Source organism: Falco cherrug, chromosome 15 (assembly GCF_023634085.1).
Source record: "Falco cherrug isolate bFalChe1 chromosome 15, bFalChe1.pri, whole genome shotgun sequence".
Taxonomy (NCBI): Eukaryota; Metazoa; Chordata; class Aves; order Falconiformes; family Falconidae; genus Falco; species Falco cherrug.
The window spans coordinates 2,121,939-2,141,717 of NC_073711.1; the positions used below are offsets into that span (position 1 = coordinate 2,121,939).

Genomic DNA, 19,779 nt, shown 5'->3' on the forward strand with positions numbered 1-19,779 from the left:
CACCACAGGTCGGGTACAGATTCAAAAAGCAGAGGGGATTCAAGTCAGCTGTATTGCTGTTTGGGGCAGGGCTCACACTGTCATCAGCAAAGCCATGAGTCCTGCTGCTTTCAACAGGAGACCCAAGACATAAAATTTTTAATTTTTATATAGAAAACTGCGCACAAAAGATGCACCTGCAATCACCACATGCACACCAAAGGGTGTGCATTAACCTACCTACCCCGTGCAGCACCAAATACACGCGATCGTGCAGAAATCTCATCTTTCGGTCCTCTCTGCTCTTTCCCCTCTGTCCGGGTTTTGGCTGCGATAGTTGATTTTTGTCTTAGTAGCTGCTGCGGTGCTGTGTTCTGGATTCCCTGTGAGAATAATGCTGATAACTGATGGGTTTAGCTGTTGTTGGTAATGTTTATAAGAGCCAAGGGCTTTGCAGTTTCACAGGCCCTGCCAGTGAGAGGGCTGGGGGCACAGGGAACGGGAGGGGACACAGCCGGGACAGCTGGCCCGAGCTGGCCATGCCACAGAACGTCATGCTCAGCAATAAAAAGCTGGGGGAAGAAGGAGGAGGGGGGACGTTCGGAGCGATGGCGTTTGTCTTCCCAATTCCCGGTTGCGCAGATGCAGCCCTGCTCTCCTGGGGGGGCTGAGACCTGCCCATGGGACGCGGTGAATGAATTCCCTGTTCTGCTTTGCTTTTGCTTTACCTGTTAAACTGCCTTTATCTCACCCCAGGATGAGACACTTTCTCACTTTTACCCTTCCGATTCCCTCCCCCATCCCACTGGGGGCAGTGAGCGAGCGGCTGGCGGGGGGCGAGTTGCTGGTGGGAGTTAAACTACAACACCCTGTACGGGAAAAGATTGTGCAGAGGTGCCACCATCTTACAGGCACGCTTTGTGCTGTCACTGCAGCTTAAACGCTTTGCAACCAGGGGGTGAAAGGTGCCGCACGAGCCCCCAGCACCCCAGGGAGGATGAGCTGTGCTGGCTCTGCTCCACAAAGGGAGCAGCTGGACGGACAAAGGGAAGCTCCATTATTTTTTCTTCATCATCCTCAAATCCTTTCCTGACCCAGGTCCAAGAACGTGGCTCTTTGGAAGGCTTGCACGACATCTGCTTTTTTGGGGGGGGGGTGAGAAGGAGGGCTGGGTTTCAAAGAAATGTGCGATGCAAAAGGAGTTCTGTTATTCCAAGATTGTACTGGGATGGTTTCCAGTGATCTTTTAACCTTTTCAGACCAGTGGATTTACATCTGCTTACACCAGCAATAAATTTTGATCTTGGTCTCCTATCTGACATATTAGGCATCTGAAATAAGAATTACACTAATGAATTGCAAACAAATGTTTGTTGATCCAGTTTGCTGTTACAGCCTCACCGTTTAAGCAAGCGGAGCCTCAGTGCTCTGTATAAACTATCTTCCATGGTAGAGTAAATGTGAATTAAGGGGAGGCAGCTTCCATCTCGGCTAAGAAGAGCAAATGACAAAAATGCCTGTTCCTAGTACATAAAAGCTGCAATTACAAGCTCATTATTTAAGCAGTGTATTTCTGATACTTAATCTTCCTGGATTCATTCAGACACTTAGAAATCTTTTTGAAAGGATCCTCAAAAACTCAGCAGGTCTGAGTAATTTTTAATATTTTATTCTACACTCCTCAGAACAGATTTAAATAAATTACATTATAACCTCTGTATTTTAATAATTGTAAAACCTGCAGGGGAAGAAGTAAAACCACTTTCCACTTAATATGAGTTTACCAACATCATCCATAATGTTATAAAAAACCCAACAATAAAACTGCACAAACACTCTCCCCCTTGATTTTAAGAACAATTTACATCTTTTAACGTTGGTTTTTTTTCTGATTTAGCATGGCAATGATATGGAGATGAAATTAGCAGAAGTACTACAATAACAACATTATTTCCTGTGTTCTTTATGAGCTAATGGCTCGAGGCTCTCAAACAATTTTTATGTCGGGCGAGATGGAGCCTGACTTCCAAGCAGACAAAAGCACAATGTCTTGCAGCAGATTAAGTAGCTCATACCTGCTAGTGATATATTAAACTCCTTACTTACTGTTCTTATAGGAACTTTGTTATATTGTATTATAGTTAGTATTCTTGTGATCAATGAAATCTGCCATACTTACCCCTCCTACTAAGTTCTCTCTTCACCCCATTATCCTGGCAAGCAATTTAATTCCTTCTTAGTCAATATATTGCTACAGAATCAAATTAGTATTGCTGTAGAAATTAGTCATAAAGTACAGGCAACATTATATGGGGCCCGATTAAAATATTCTCCTGAACAGAGCCTAACAGTTATATTCAACTAAATAAAAGTGATACATCAGTTCTTTCAGTCTCTTCGGGCCAAATTCTGTTAACTGAGTGTAAAAGTAGAGTAAGTCTGCTGATTTCACTGAAGTCCCTACGTTTTACTCCAGTGAAGCAGACAGCAGAATCTGGCTGCTAGCCTTTGTCAAGGAATTTGTGTTTACATTATTCTCTTATCCTTAATACTGAGATTCAGTGGGACTTGCCCAACCCTTGCTATGTGGCTCACAAAATGTCTGAAAAACATACAAAATAAACTGGCTGTGTCATTTCTAGAAACTGCACAGCTTTTTCTTCTTTACTAGTAGGACAGTACTGACCCGATGGCCGGTACTTCAGAGTTTTCTCTTTAACAGCCTGAAAGCTGGCTAGCAATGACCAAAGGTGTGTTCTCAAACCACCAGCAGTAACAAAATGCACGCACCTGCCTCCTTTTAGCCCTCCCTGGGAAGGTGCTGGGTTTGAAAGGAAGAGGCAGTCGGAGAGGAAGGGGCGCAGAAAGCAGTGCCCCCAGCCACCGCGGCCGTGGTGCGGTGGGGATGCTGCCCCTCCAAGTACGTGACCTTTAACTTGTACTGTGACATGAAGGTCTCTCCTGCTCCCTAACATCGTGCACTAACGGATTTACCAGTCTCCTGCATTCTTCTGAAACTCTTTATCAACAGGCGTGAACTCTGAAGGTTTACAATCACTGGCGGGACTCAAAAGACCCAGCCAAAAGGAATTACTGCAATTTTGCTGTTTCCATGGCACTGCAAGAAGGGAACACAGAGTTAAACCTTAACGGGGTGAGAACAGACCTCTCCTACCTCAGTGCTTTACTCACCTAAGAGTGACCAGGCTGTAATTTGCCCCACAGCCACCTTGCGCTGGGATCTCAAATCTAGCAGTTCTGGTGAAATTCTCCTGAAATGGAGAGTCACTTGTTGAACATGTACAAACTGTGAAAAATTTATATAGTCTGTTGGCTTTCTTTGCCAGGAAACCAAAACCTCAAATTCTTTCGCAGAGCGATGAAAACCATCACTGAAAATGAGACACAAATGAGGAATTGAGGAATGTAACGTAACTGCAGATTTAATTGTCCAGAGAACTGCTTGAAGCGTAATGGGAAGCAGGTTCCCAGGCCAGCGTTCTGAGCATGCTGGAATACATGCTTGCTTCTGTTAAACAATTACGCCCCGTATATCTCACACCTCACCCTCAGACAACTGCCGTCTCCATACGGCCATATTAAGTAACTTACCAAAAAATGGGTTTGGAGCATATTTATTTTATCTCTTTCCACTTATTTTCATTCTGTTTCTCCACCATGACCAGATAATAATGGTAAAGTGTGTGTGACTGTGTCTGAGAGGAAAGAAAAAAAGAGGAGACCGTGATGTATTCCCCCATGTTTCCTAACAGGGGATGTCTGCGTGTGTTCTTAACACTTGCAAGCAACTCTAAAACATATTTAGACAAAACGAATAAAAGGGAAGGCTGTCAATAGCTTGAGTTTCAAACATATGAAACGATAAACTGGAAAAAATAATGATTTGCCAAAAGATAGTTAACGTATGTAACCCTCTGCCAGAAAAAAACCAAAAAGATGAGTAGGATGTAGTAAAAGTATCATGAGATGGTTCCAGTACAGAATTCTTTCTGATCCTCCCTAATATGGGGACAAAGCCTCCTTGAGAGAAACCAGCACCGTATTCAAATTAAAACCAGCAGCTGCCACCTTCTCTAACATAGCCAATAAATTAATAACTGTGCAGGATGGGGGTGCACAGGAGCGCCTAAGCACACACTGGGACTTCCCTTGCTACCAGTGTTCCAGTGGAAAACAGCCCAGTTGAGCTGGATGTTAAATGGATCCGCCCAGTCAGCAAAGGGCAGCAAAGAGCCTGGTGCCCGGCCGGGCAGCGCTGCTTCCCCCGGCAGCTGCTCTGCACCCCAGGGCTGGGCAAGCTCTCCAAAGGAACAGCCATGCTGGGGGACCCTGACAAGGACAGATCGCCAGGTATCACTGATGGCTTTCGTAACGGTACGTACCCGCCATGGACTGAGGGGTATCTCTGCTTCTTCTCTGCCTTTGTTGCTAAACAGTAAAACATGAGTTCCTATCAAATTCAGCTGACCTGCATAAAACCTAAGTGGGGGAAAAAAATAAATCAGTAACCTGATTCTTCTCCCTATCACTAATAGTGGTTAATCTGCATTTTATAGTCATTCGTCATCCTAAAGTACAGGCTCACAGCTGAGAATGAGTATGTCACTGCACACTTCCACCTGGCTGCTGACTTGTATAATGGAGTGCGCACTCACCCTGAGCCCTCCGTGTGTGAAGTGGATGGTAGCTCACCACCGGTGCAGATCGAAAATGGGCACGTGAACTGTTACTGCAGCTCAGTTGACAGGAAATAATTTGCTAAGCCACTTCATTTCTTTTGATCACATAGTAATTTTGATCACATACTAATTTATACCTTTGTGGTTATAGTCTGCCCCACGGACTGGCTTTTCAGGTCCAGTATGACATTGTTCAGTTCATGTTTTTCCACATAAATAAGGGGATATTTTAACCTTTCCTTTCCTTACAACCCATTTTTGCCCACCCAAACAGACCTAAGCCTGGCCCACTCCTAGCACCATCTTTAATCAGGGAGCTGAAATGTGTCCTGCGTTATACCTGACAGGTATGGTTAAGTACAACCTTCAGCATAAAACTTAGTATTTAAGGTTATTTCACGGCACATTTTCGTGGCTTCAGAAGAGCGAGATTTACCTGGACAACTTCAACCTTCCACCTAAGCGAAGAAGGAACTGAAGTCCTTCCCTCAGGTTTGATTTATCGGGTTGTTTTCAGTTTGATATATTGTAAGATACAGGATTTCTTGAGCGCAAAGCAGCTTCAAGACAGACCACGCCGGACCAAGCCCCTTTGCAGCTTTGCATCTTGACACCAGCAGAATTCTCAGTGGTAAACAGACCCGTAAATAAGGTGTTAGAGACCAATTTGTTTGCAGTTCTGCTGAGCAACAGCACCAAGAGAGCTAAAAATGGGTTACACTTCCAAAGGACTATACCCAGAGAAACAATCCTCCCAGTTCCTCCAGTGTCCTTTCATCACTCTTTCACTATGAAGACAGACCAGCCTGAATTCTTCTGATTTAATTCCTGCTGTCAGTGATACATATAATTACGTATGGTTTATAATAGTGATACTGGAATATTCAGGTCTTTGGAAAATAAACTTAACACTAAAGAAGTGCTTCAGAAGATGCCGCAGAGAGTGGTTTCTGAAACCTTTTGAAAACATAAGCACTCACCAGAATTAAGGGGACTCCAGAAGGTTGAATTAGCAAAATCAAACCCAAAACCTGAAGCATCTAAAAGCAGCAAGGAAAATAAACAACAGCATTTCACCTTTCAATCCCAGAGATGGAGATACATAGGATATGCACAAATATGACCTTTAAAATGTTAGGTAGATGCTTCTGCTCAGCTCAGCCAGTATGCCACAGAAGAAAACCTGTACAGACGGAATTGTTTTGGCCATCTTTACTTTTAGGCTAGGGGTTTTAGCCATGTCAGTTACCCCTGATCCTAAATGTGATTGACCAAGACTGAAACAGACCAAAATCTACTGCCGGCTTGAGCTGGCAGTCTTGTACTCCAGCATACATATTCAACAAATTCCCATTTCTGAGAAACAGTAATTCTACTGCCTCCTAACTTCTGAGTCCTTGGCCTTGAAATATTACCGTTTCTTTTAAACTTCTTGCTATTGACCTCTAAATAACTTTACTCTGCTAAGTTACTTTGCTGGATGGCAATCAGCTAAACTCATTTTTAGGTTTACTCCCTTCAGAAAATAAAATCTGGTCTGTATCTGGTTTTATTTGTTTCCACAAACAAAATCAAACCTGTGCTCCCTTATGCTTTTGGGAGTTTTGCTCCCATCCAACATGTTCCCTGGCCACCTAATGACAAAAAAGTAACGCCAATCCTGGCAGTGGTTGCTGCAGTGATACAAATGTACCGCCCCACCAGCACTGCCAAGGAAGGGGATGCTTTTTCACTCCAACATCTGTGCAGAGTGCTTTGCCTCTCTAAAACACTGACGCTTTCTCTCATACACTAAATCTGTTCTAGCTAACATTGGTGGGTTAGTATGTCAGCCTTAACTTTTGCTAGTTTTGATTCCCTTAAGAAACGGTAGTTAATCCCTCCACCATTTGTGCGTTTGCTTGGTGCTAACTTTCAGCGCTCCGGAATAATTGTACTGATATTTAGCTTAAGTTTTTGCTGCTTTAGTTTTAGGTCATCATTCTCTGTCCTATCACCATATGAAATAGATTACACTACCCCACAGGAAAGGAATTAACAAAGTAAGGGATATATACTAGGTTACCTTGAAGACAGTTAGAGCCTCTGGTTATGTCTCCTCAGAGAAACCTCTTCCCTGAATTATATAAATGTAGTTGTCTCTTGTCTTTCTGTTGCCAAAGTCTTCATTCCCATGCCCTCAAAGACAGAACCTGTCCAACAAATAGCACGGCTTATTATTAATCACCAGTGATTAAGTTACTTTGAATAGTATAAAAGAGTGCTAATTTTCTCTCGAGAGTTTCACATTCTCTAACCTAAACAGTCGCATCCTTGGGCTTCAAAAGGAATTCTGGGCTGCTTACACTGTTCAAGAGAAAATTCTCCTAAGGATTGACTCTCACAGCCATCTTCATGAACACCAGTTTATATGTAGCATGCTGAGAGCAGCAAGAAAAAGAAGCGGATGTCTTTTACAAGACAGATGATGCAATCAAGAAAAGCTAATCTGGGCCTGATGCTACAAGTCCTTGTGTGAAGGACAGAGAGCAACTAATCCAAGCAGAGACACTGCAAAGAAGCCAACTGATTTATTTGTCTCAGAGCTCATATTGTGGAGATACGAACTTCAGAGCTGTAACTTCCAGTAAGGAAAGAGAAGTATGAAAGACCAAGATAATCAAATTGGCAATGAAAATAAACGCAGAGTAACCAACCTCACAGAATGTATAAGGCTTCTGAAAAGAGTTACAAATTGGGTGATCTCATTGCTGTTCTCCAGCAAACCAACTGGTTTTAGTGGAAAGATAGCAAGAAGAAGGTGGCCTTAAGGAAGCCCTAACCCTGAAGAAAATAAATCAAGTTGCAACTCAGGCACATGAACTGGATGAAAATGAACAAGAAAGAAGTTACAGACTCCTTGCTGGTATCAGATGATGGGGGAATTTCATACATCATTTTACCCTAAGGCAAAATTAGCCACCTAATTTGAACATATTGACAAAACTGTCTGTTACAGACAGGGCAAGGTCTACCTTATCAGGGTTTCAAGAAGTTGAAAAACTCCTCCTTTTTTTTTTTTTTTTAGGTTTTAGGATGTGATTAAGGCCACCTAAATACCCCTCAGGTTTGTATTTGATGCAGTTAAGTCCCACAGAGGGCTCAGAAAACTGATGCTCTGTGCAGCCCTGTATTGGAAAGGACTTTACAGCCAAGGTCACCCCTTGTCCTGTGCAGGGGCAGACCCCTGGTGTGCAGCCCTGCGTGAGGCACACAAGGACGTGCTGACACACTGCTGATGGGCTACACAGCCCGTCTCAAGCTGGTGAACAAAACTAAAGCAACAACTCCAGAATTACCTTCTGAGGCCGCTTAGGGCCCCTCTGCAGCCAGCGGGGAGAGGACGGTGCCTCCCTTCGATGCCCTGGATCCCTCAGTGGCTGTAACCAATTCTGTCCGCAGACTGGAGAGGAAATCCCTTCATAAGACAGTTCTTGATGCCTAAATCAAGTGCCTCAATCAAGCTGTCTGAATCTTGGCACATGAGGTCAGGGGATGATAGCCCTGTGCCTTCACGGACTGCAAACGGAACAAGAGCTAGAAAGGTGAGCGGGTTTCAGAAACAGCCTGGTGCAGAAAGAGCAGAGCAGCCTCTCAGAGGGATTAATTGTCACAGCTCCACTGAAGCCACTGGAGCGATGACAAGTGACTGACAGTTTGCCTCAGAGAGAACACTATAGTTATACGAACAGGATAAAAGATAGGCGTAAATGTGGTCCGTGTCAGACATTCACCCACAACTGTGAGCTCTCTCTTTAGACAGGTACCTCTGTAACCGCTCTCCTCAAGAGTATTTAAAAGGTAGGTGGCTGCTCTTTGAGACTGGAGGAAGGATGAGATGTGGCTCTTGCTACAACCCCCTGCGGCAATTTCCATCTTCCTACAGCCAAAACTCTCTGAAGTAAACAGAACCGTAGGATCTCACACCCTGCACGTAGCTTCTGGTGCTGCCTGCCAGTCCCACTGTTTACATGAACATGCAAAACTGGCCAGCAAATTCATCGAGCCGGCAGCAGGGCTACATTTTCGCCAGTGCTAGTCCCTCTTTTAATTCTGTGAATGGAACAGGAAAATACGAAATTCCTTTTTAGAACTCTGAAATCAAAAGAAAATTACACCCATCAATTCCAGAAGAAACAAGATTTACCCTTAGAAGTGCTTAAAAAGCTTGCAAGGTCTTTGTCCTTACACTGGATCTGATTTTCAGTTATCTAATGTAAGGTCTCTCATTAAGAAAGCAAGACATCCTTTGGTAGGGTGTTTATGAAGTATCCAGGTTATAACATGAGATTAATAAAAATCTGCGATGGTTTATGTGAGAACTGACAGACTGTGATTGCTATTAAAATCAGTAATATTATGACTAAGACTAATAGACAAATACTGATTAGAATCAAAAGAAACCAATGAGTTTTCCTAAGACCCTGTTTCAGGGAATATAGGCAACATCCACGTGTGCCTTCTACACCCCCCTGGGTCTGATGGTAGGTACTGCTGTCCCACATGCCAGCGGACTGGCAGCGTTTATGTTATTGTTCTGTGTCTGAAACTATCCTGCCACTTCCAAAATAGATTAATTTCTTTTTTTACACAGATACAAGCTTATGAGTTCCTTCTTTCTGGTGAAAATGAAACTTAACCCACTTATGTTCTTTGATGTGATCCCGAAACCTAGCTACAACGCAGAGATGGGTTTGCATGTTAAAACAAAAAATACGGAACAATAAGAAACAATCTTGAGACACTTACCAACACTGACATATATAGTCACGAAGGCTCCAAAGCTATTGATTTCCCTAACGGCAGCTCACCCGATCCAGAAGATCTTTCCAGCCAAGCATTATTCTCGATGTTAGCACCCCTACTGCCCAAAGGACCCTGCCAAGGTGTGCACTGAGCAGAGAAACACCTTTCTTTTGCAAAACCACTGTTTAACTTAGTCCAATAAACTATCCGTGTTTAGCATTTTGGTAGGTAGGTAGAAAAACCAGCCAGGTCCAAGGTCAATCCAGGAAATGCAGACAGGAATTCAGGAACAGGGCTGGGACCTGCACACGGCAGCGTGGCTCGGGCAAGGGCTCAGTGCCCCAGGCTGAGCAGGACCAGGACTCCTCACCATGGGGGTCCCAGGCAAGACTGCTTAGGGCCCTTAGGGGTACTAGTGCCCTCAGAGCCCCGACACAGGTCTGACAGACGACTTACACATTCAGTAGCCTCATATAAGCACTGCCCTTTGAACCTGTGTGAAGGGTTTTTTCACTTATTGTAGCTACATCCAAGATATGCTGGGGAAGAAGAATGAAAAGAAATGGCGTAAGCTGAGATCTGGGGATCAGGATATCCAAGTTCCAAACCCAAATTGGACACAGACTTTACCACGTCCGTGGTGGGGAGGGGGGGAGAAACATCTGGAGGAATTCCAAACCTTCACAAATAGATGCTTGTCAGGGCTTTAATAACACTAACTGCTCCTACCCCCAAGCTCCTCTTGCTCCCACAGATACCAGTTCACGCCAGTGCCCAGATGAAATAAACATTTAAAAATATTTTTTTTTACCTCTTTGCCTTGATATTGCATCTAAGAAAAAGCTCCATGCAATTTTCTTAGGTGTATCACTCTTTGCACTTCAGCCCTTTTGTGGCAGCTCTGAGAGAGATATCGCCAAGCTGGTATTTCTCAGCTTCTAAGGAAAGCACAAATAGTCACGGACATGCTCATAGAAATAGGTCTCCAAAAAACAACAGGCATAAAGAACAAACTGAAATTTGGCTCTAGACAGACATATCCTAAAACAAGGACTGGTGAGATGAAAGGACAAAACGATGAGTGAAACAGAATCTCCAGGGCCTTGTCCTCCTTTTATTTATGCCATACCAAGACGTACCAGACAACAAAGTTACACTGATACAAAAAAGCCAAGTTTTTGTTTTCTTTGTGATTATAGTGTCAAGCAAAGGGATGAGTTGTATACAAGAAATGTACAATTCTGTCTGAAATACCTCGTTTTCTTGCCTTTGAACCAGACGGCAAGGTATTAATCTAAGGGAAAAGAAAAAAGTGTCATCCAAATTCACCAGCTTCTGTTTATTAAAACAAAAAATGTTCAGCATCTTGGGACTGTAATGAGAACAAGAGGTTTATTAGCAAGTCTATTTTCTACTCACCAGTCTAACTAGTTTCCTGCTGTGCTGTTTCCCTAATAGGTCTGTGGATTAAATGCAAAGTTTCCTCTACTAAATGAGGCTTCAGACTAATGCTGGAAAAGACCATGTATTTCGATGGAGAAAGTTTAAAAAAGAAAAAAAAGTTGTTGTTTAAGCCCTTTGCTGCCCTTTGGGCCCCCTGGAGAATTCAGAGCCAGAAGAAAAGACACAGAAACACAGTAAATCACTGGAGGCTGAACTGGAATTTTCTCTGCATATTTTGAAGACTGACATGGACAAAGCAGTGGTACCAGTGGTGTATGAGAGGCCAACAGCAGAGTAAGTGCTGCAGCAGGTGCTGTTAACTCCTTCCTCCTAGTGCTGATCTAGCCCTGCCAGGCTCTTCTGGCTTTTATCATACCCAGTATTTCATTTGCTTCCATAGGCACTTGGCTTCTGCTCTTCCTCTCCCTCTCTTCTATTGCCTCTACAAATCTACTAGTCCCTCCCAGTCTCTGTTCCTGCTGTTCTGCAGTTTTTCCCACCTCCATGCTCTGCCACCTTCCTTCTGTTCTCCCTTCACGCAGCATCATGTTTTGCCCAAATCCACCTAGGGAAGCCTTACACACTCTGTCTGTCTTGTACACCCATAATCTGTTGTGCCTTAGTTTCCCTGTTGACAGTGCCAAACCTCAGAGCCACAAATAGTCCCCCACACCTAGCAATAAAAAAATGTATGCCACAGAACTATCAAGTGGTTTTCATGACATACGAATGCGTAACTCCTGACTGTTACCTGCAGGAACTATATGGATAAGATGGATGAAATATCAAGTTTTAAAGCAAACCTGTTGTGAAATAGACAGCCTGCAGACTTTTCTATGCGGTGTCACAGTTAGAGGGAGTTCCTCTCCGATTTTTCCCGTTTTGCTTTCTTACTTGTCCACGGTGCTGCCTGGCCAGGGACCGGGGCACACCAACATAAAATCCAGCCTTCTCCAAAGGGACAGAAAACGTGCCATTAACTCTGCGGATCCAGAAGACAGTTCCACACACTCCTCCTCTCTGAACAGCCACTGCAGGAAAAACAGTTTACATCCATACACGTTGGAAAACACTTGGTTTGATTACTGACAGTATTAACAAAGGAATTAACACAGGCTAACCTCCTGGAATCGAGACTGCAGCTTCACCTTCCTCTCTGTGCTCATATTCCTTTTAATGCCATTATCATATATATTATCCTAAAAACTTTTCTTGTAACTGTGCACCAAGAACGTATAGTAAAGTTGCTCTTTGTGATGGTATTTAAACCAATCTCCGAACCACTGCTGCCCAAAGCAAACTCTCCCATCCTGCAAGCAGAAACTCCGTTTCTCTGATCCAGCCAGATAATCTGTGGCAGCCGTATTTTGAACCCCCACCGATGCTACATCAGTGCTGAACTCGGCGATCACATCAGGGAATACAGGGTACTCTTGCCCTTTACCTCTACTACAGCAATCTTGCATGACCAGTAAAGTTTAACACCCAACATTTGTATCATCACAGAGACAAAAAGCTTTGGCCTACAGCCAGCGAAGATACCCGCTTTTTTTCCCTCCTGCTTCTGAGATGTGCTGTTAGTCCGTGTGACGTGTCTTCTGAATTCAACATAATACAAGCCATGTAATGAAAATTACATTATGAAGAATGCCATGGAGAAATCCTAAACCAGCCTGTGAGCTAGTGGTGGCCTGCTCTGGATATAGCAAAAGGACCATTATGAACTTCTATATTACTATTATTTCAGACATATTTAGCAAAATTTTTTGTCGCATTTGAAGTTAGTGGAAGGCTTGCCACTGCTTTCAGTGATCCTAGCTTCAGCCCAGCAAGAGCTGACCTAAATCTAGAGTAAGGTGTAGAGAAGGAAACAGGTTAAGATTCTAATCTCAATTCCATCACGGATTTTCTTCATTAGTTTTGGTAAATCACTTTTACTCCTTGTACATCCCATTCTCCATGTGTGAGAAAAACATCAGCTCTTTTTCACAGGGCACTGCAAGGTTTGGGTTTTTTTAACAAAAAATGCAATGACACCTTCTGAGGGAAGGCGGCCAGACAATTGAATATATTTTCTTAGAGAAAAACAGCTTTAAAAGCCAGAAAAATCTCTCTTTAAGACCACATGAAAAACAAAGTTTCCTTTAGCTGAAAACCTAACTAGACTTTAGAACAGGCTGCAACATGTGCTTAGATCTGCAAAAGTCCTGAACAAACGAGCGTTTCAGACTCTAGTACTAATTTTCAAAGATTTTGCTTTTAAAGACAAAGCCCATATTAATGTTTTGTTGCTGCCGTTATCTGGTCTTGAAAGATGGTTGGGACTTCAGATGTTCTGCTAGCAAATCCGACAGGGATTAGCTAATTACAAGGCCCTGACTTTACTTGCATCATGAATAACACAAAGAAAGGCTCAAAGACTAATGTCAAGATTATCTGCAGGGCTGTTTTTGTTAAAAACTTATTCAAAACTTAAGAGAGGAAAAATACTTCAGTGTATCCCTATCTCGTGAGTGGTTTGAATCCAGTAGCAAGGGAAACAAGAGTTCCTTTGGACCTGTTATTTCCATAGGGACAGCAGTACCGATTTTGCATGTTTTATAGGAAGGGGAGGAACTCAAGGTCACTTTCCTCCGTTAGGAATTTTGATACAGGACTAAGAGATGGTTTTCATGCAGTTATTTTACCTGGTCTCTGTCAAACTATTAATCACCTTAGAAAAGTTGATTAATCAATGTAGAGGCTCTTGAGAGAAGGTGACGTAAGAACTTATAAATTATTTTGAGGCGAGAAGCTGGTGTGAATAATCAGGCAATTCTAGGAATGGTGAAGATGAACCAAATCTGTCTTCACAGTACTTTAAAAAAGAGAGAAGTACAAGATGTACTTACAGCCACCATCACAAAACACTAAGGGCTCGCTGTAAATTAAATTTCTCCTGGGAAGAGTCACAACAACTTCATGAAGCTCAAGTTCAAGATGATTGTCAGAAGGCTGAGTGGGGTAGAAGTCATTAAAAATAAGGTTCCTAATCCTTTAGCTAAGTCTTGAAATATCCAGACTTGTGCTACAAGCTGCATTGGTGCTGTGGAAGCATAGCAGTACCATTCTCACATCCTTTATTTTCCCACCAAGAGAACACAACAGTCTCCTGTTGTCCCTCACCCTCCCTCAGTCCCATGCAGTCCACGCTGCAGTCAACACTCCTTCAGGACACCAACTCCAACCTTTACTTTTTTTCTCTAGCTTGCATGCAGGCAGAACTCTTCAGCAAAGGGAACAAAAGGATTTCTCAAGCCCTGCTCTCCCTCTGCCTCCTCTCTGCAGAAAAGCCAGTCTGTGAGAACACAGCCATACTGGATCATCCCAGTCTGGATCACCCACATCCCAGCTTTTCTTCGTGCAGTTGGGACCCTGTTCTGGAGAGTATCTAACACAGCCACCCCACCTGGCAAGCTAAACCGCTGCTTTGCTTGGAACCGAGCTGTATTTGGGTCACGTATTTAAATTCTTCTCAATTCTGGAAGAGACTTGGAGGGTTTGGAATTCTTTTCTTAAGTTCTGAGCGAGGAATACACTGGCACAGTAATCAGGGCTCAGTTTTCCACTGGAGTAGGCTTTTTACAAATTTACTAGTGAAGTCAGTGTTTAAGTGCATAAATACAGTGTGCATGGAAAAGCTGACAGATATTTCTCATTACACAGGTCTGGCAGTAGTTCACCATTTCAGAACCATTTCCTTCCAACTCTGCTTTATCATCTTGGACATGGTGAGCTCCTGTCAAAACACAGCTCTGCCAACACGCTTTATCCAAATTTACAACATTAGCTGTGCTGTAATCCTCTGTCCAAACACCCACTGGGCAGTGCACTTCCACCCACACCCTCTCCTGGGTTTGCATAGTCACCTCTAGAGCTGTCCCAGAGCTCAGCAGTTTCATTTTAGTCCCTGTTTGCCCATGTCAATTTATTTCAGGACTAAAGGTCGTACACACAGAAAGCCAGGTGTATCCATTTGGCAGGAATCAGGGACTGATGTAGGCTGGAGCTAGAATGGGATGCAGGATTCAGGGACTGATGGGGGTTGGAGCTAGAATGGGATTTCCCGAACAACCTAAACCTTAAGCTCTCAGTCCCACCGTGGAAAAGCCAGGGCTCTAGCATGCTGCCCGTGGGCTGCCCTGTACCTGTTCCTGTTGCTGCCCTTGGCGGAGGCATTCACTACCAACCCCTGCTTCGGAGAACACGGCCTCCTGTATCCAGCCTTCGGAGAGGTCCCGGCACTCAAGGAGGTTGCTGCTCCCATCCTACAGTGGGACGAGTACTTCTCCCTGTGCAAGCTATCGCAGCTGAAATCCCTCCGCACGCCAGCACCGAAGCTGGTATCTAGCACAGTGGGCCCTGCAGCATTACATCTAACCTGTCAGAGCTCATTTTCAGTCTCGTTATTCTGGGGGCTGGTGTGCTGCCAACTCATCTCCGACGGTTCGGCAGCACGAGCTCCCCTGGGGTGCACTTTGTTTTCAGATGTCTCTCTCCAGCCTTACACAACACAAAACTCTGCCACAAAGCCTGCGCAGAGAGCAAGACTTCTGTGCCTACCAGACACAAACAAGTGGCTGCACGTCTGGGTCTGAAAGTCTAGCCCAGCGTTGGTCTGCCTGGCCGTGTAAGCCCCTCTGCTTGGTCTGACAGCCCTGTATCTTGGCACGCTGAAGAGGCAGAAAATAGCCTTCCTACAGAGGGAAAACCCTTTGCGGCAATTCAGGCTTCTATTTTCACTCTCCCTGTGTTGAACAGTAAGTAAATATGCAGTAGGTCAAAGCAGCTGGAGTTGGTTTAAAATGTGTTTTCCCTTTCCCACCCCTAGACCTGGATCTTCCTTTTCACAGTATCTTCTCTTGCAGCCTATATTAATAGTAGAGAAGCGTGTAAGAAATGTTGTACATCTGTTACCTGTTCTTCCTGCCCCACTCTCTGCTCGCCTCCTCCGCGTAAACAGGCAGACGCGCCGCGTTGCATGTGTCAGCATGCACCAACCAGAAACGTTTTCAGTTGCAGGTACCTTAAAAAGGAAAGAAGACAGAGTGTAGGGAAGTCAAGCCTTCAAGCACACCGCGTCCCCTTAAAACAGTCCACAGAATATAATGATCCACAAAACGTGTGTGCAGGGAATATTGCTTGAAGTTGGAAAGTAAAGTAACAAATTTCCAATCTTCCAAAAAGGAAGGGAAAAAAAAAAAAAAAAGGAAAAAAAAAATCACAAAAATTGAAGATACCTTTTTGCCTTGCTAGAAGCTTATGGAAGATTCTTATAAATGACATATTACCATTCCACCCTTAATAAGAAACATGGTCTTTTCTTGACATGCAATAGAAAAATCTACTTTCCATGAATATCTAAGAAGTGAAAGGCCTGAGAATGCTAACCCAAAGGACTGGTTATGGATCTCACTGGCAGGGTATGCTTTGGGCTTCATGACATACCAAATACCAATGTAAAATATGCAATGGAGAATCTAAAAGGCTATCTCTTCAAGATTATAGGATTGCTCCTTTATCAGATCCTCTACTGCGTTTCAGTATGATCACAGTGTGGTGCATCTTCATGTTGGTTTGATAAGACATGGATTGAAATACCAAATCTAAGACTAGACATTAAGTTTCCTAGATTTCTAGGAGCTGAAAATCTTGACCTGGATTTTCTGAAGAGCACCTCAGATGGGCTCTTCCTCTGAAAAATCACGATAAGACAGACCAAAAGAATGACCAGCAGGCTAAGACTCCTAATTACAACCTCCTAATCGATTGTATCCATAGCCTTAGGCAAGCTACTTCAGCACTTCACTGAGTCTGACAGTAAAGGAGGAGGAAGGAGCAAAGAGCAGCAGTACAGAGGCTTTTATATGTGCATTGTAAGTTGCCATTTCATGTGGATCAAATAGTTAACAAGCACTGAAGGATTGGTTGAGTTTAAAGTATTACAGAAACTTCAATATCTACTCTAAACCCCCTGCAGTCCATTGTCTTCCTGATCGGTATCCTTCACCAGCATGCTCAAGAGTAGACTTTCTTCTGTGGTTGCCATTTCCCTCCTCTGACATATTATTAAAAAAAAGAACAGGGGTAAAAAAAGAAAGCCACCAAAAACATATAAAAGCACACTATCAGCACCACTAAGCCCAGCCAAATTGCTAAAGACCTTCCAGAAGTAGTTAAAACTAAATCTGTGCTTTGAAACAAGAATACAATTGTTTGTTTAACTAGTTATTGATCCAGACTCTTTAAACTAATTACTTAAACTATTCATCCTGATCCTGGAAGCAATAAGCAAAAAAGAAATCATGTCTAGACTAAATGATAATGGAGATTCTTAAACATATTCCTCCCTGTTCCAGTCCTTAGGAAAGGTTGGAATTGCTTCCATTTTCTTCTTCTCTCCCGTTGCTCTCCTTTCCTTTCTGCTTCCTTGAGTGAGCCCCATCCTGTTTCCTGAGCTCTAGCTACAGTACTGCTGAGCAGCACATCAGCCTCAGTGGGTGCATTTATTCCCTTTGTAGCAAACTACATTGATCACATAATTCATGTCTTAAACATCTTTAAAAGTAGACAACTAGTGATGAGAAGTCTAGCTTCACTGGGTTATATTTTGTAACATTTTCAGTGGAACAAAACATTGAGAGGCATGCAAATAATTTTGACAAGCTTTCTTCTGCTGCGTGTTATTGCTAACAAAAAGGCATTGAGGCATCGCACTGACAGATTTAGATATTCTTCAGAACACATTTGTCCCCAGTACAGTAACACCACCAGCCCTGGGATTTACATCAGCACCGTGGCATGGTGCTGAAAGCCTCGGGGCTCAGCCCTGCTGATGATCCAGGAGACTACAGGGTAAGTTTCAAATACGGGAAAGATCCCAGCTTCTGAATACAAATATCTCTTGAGCATCTCAAGACTTGACTCACCATTTGCATAGACAGCGCTAAGGTGTCTGGAGCATACAGAACAACCTTACAGATGCAGAAAAAGTAAGCCCTACTGAAAACTTTACATACTCACCTACTTTTCAATGGTGTGAATACACTCTGAAGTACATTTGTCCTGGAACTGGCAAGTCTCCTCCTCTCCCACAAACCAGTTTGTATTGAGACTGCAGTGAACAGGATTAATGTGGTCATCTGAAGAACTAGGAACAAAGAAAACCCTGCAGCTCAAAACCAGTCCTAGGTTTTGAGATGGAAATGTGGATAACCTCACCTACAGTCCCTGTTTATACACAGGCACATGCACACATCTATCAGCCTGCTGGAGAACACTGAACTGCTTGACATGGTGAGGCTGCAAAAGCTAACTTTTTAATGAAACCCTCAGGTGTACATACCGTTCAGATGGGAGTCTAGCTGTTCATATAGAATGTTAAGCCCAAGATACTGACTTATAGAGCAGGGACCCTGGAGATCATTCTTGGAATGTGCAAACCATACAGAAGCTAATGAATCACTGAAAAGATTCAGTCTGGTATTTTCAGATCCCTTGATTGCTTCCACTTATACCTAAGGGACCTCATCCTCCTGCTATGAGACTCAGAGGTGATGATTATCACAGATGTACCCCTAGATGTCTGATACAGTGGTACACATGGTGCAAAACATGCTGGTGCATCAGACCCTGGGGTAGAAGTCAGCTGGCTCTCCAGTGCTGACACTCCAGTTAGAGAATAATATTATTTTGCATTGGTTTTATGAACTACATTTTTGAACCCTACCTAAATATGAAATAATGAGCTTAACATTTTGACATATCCATGACTACCCATGACTACTCTGTCTACAGTGACTGGAAAGATTTTGAATCTGCCTGCTGCAAAAAAAACCACTCACTGCTGCTCAGCCTGGCACAGAGTCTCTCCTAGCACCTTGCTGTCCCTATTTAAGACACCTTAAACAACATGTCAGTCCCACAGAGGCTTGCTGTAAACATGGACCTTCACCAGTTCTGTACCAGCTTGGTCACCTCAGAAAATTCAGCTTCAAGAGACAGCAGTGCTCATTTGACAGTCACACAGACGGGTGACATACAGCTGCTGATTTTAGCCCATAAAAATCATTCTCTCCTGGAAAGTCTGCAGCAACAGCTTCAGGCAGTGCGTTAACCTCCGCAGTGCTCTGGGATACTCTTCAGGCTTTTTTCTGAACACTCGTTGGTAACTGTTATGGCTTGTACAATGCACATATGCTTGCATTCCTTCTCTGTCTTGTTTTCTAAATGCTTATTTCTCATAAGCAGGGGGATGCCAGCTAGACAGAGCTCAGCAATCGTGCACCTTGTGCACTGAAACACAAGGGGAAACAAATGTCCTGCATTTGCTGTCCTTCCACCTTCTTGACCTTACCAAGAATCTCAGCGAGCAAACAGGAAAGGATTGCTGTTGCATCTCTCAAGATTACTCTCTACCATTGTAATCTCAAGTGCACCAACCACTGATTCCCAGCATCAGCACCTTGTCAGGGACGTGATCTCCACCTAATGGATCTCATGAGCCTGCATTTTCACCTGGTATTTAACTTTCAATATTTTATTGACATACTCCTTGCTAAAACCCCTGGCTATGTAATTGCAACAAGAGCTGTATTCTTACATTTAGCAGCAGTGTGTCTAGACACACTTTAGTACAACACCTTGTGTTTGCTGTGTATGACAATCTTGACAAATTTTAAACATTTGGTCACTTTAAAACATGATACTAGCATATATCAATACTTCTTCATCCACAGAATTCAAAGCATCTCATGTATTATCACCGTAACTAATTTTTTCAGCAGAGAGGGCAAATATTTACAGTACAGAGAAAAGACTCTTAATTAAATTC

At 43.4% G+C, this 19,779-nt stretch overlaps 1 protein-coding gene across 4 annotated transcripts in view; it reads right to left on the reverse strand.

Moving 5' to 3' along the window:
* The window catches only part of C15H8orf48 (chromosome 15 C8orf48 homolog), a 114,309-nt gene that overhangs the window by 17,359 nt on the left and 77,171 nt on the right, over positions 1-19,779 (reverse strand). For all 4 annotated transcript variants that reach the window (XM_055727121.1, XM_055727120.1, XM_055727123.1 and 1 more), the window contains 6 exons: positions 15,864-15,972; positions 10,719-11,938; positions 6,745-10,402; positions 4,383-4,479; positions 3,592-3,695; positions 224-3,251 (listed from right to left, as the gene is read on the reverse strand). The gene's annotated coding sequence lies outside the window, so the exon portion shown is untranslated. The remainder of the gene's footprint in view (positions 1-223; positions 3,252-3,591; positions 3,696-4,382; positions 4,480-6,744; positions 10,403-10,718; positions 11,939-15,863; positions 15,973-19,779) is intronic.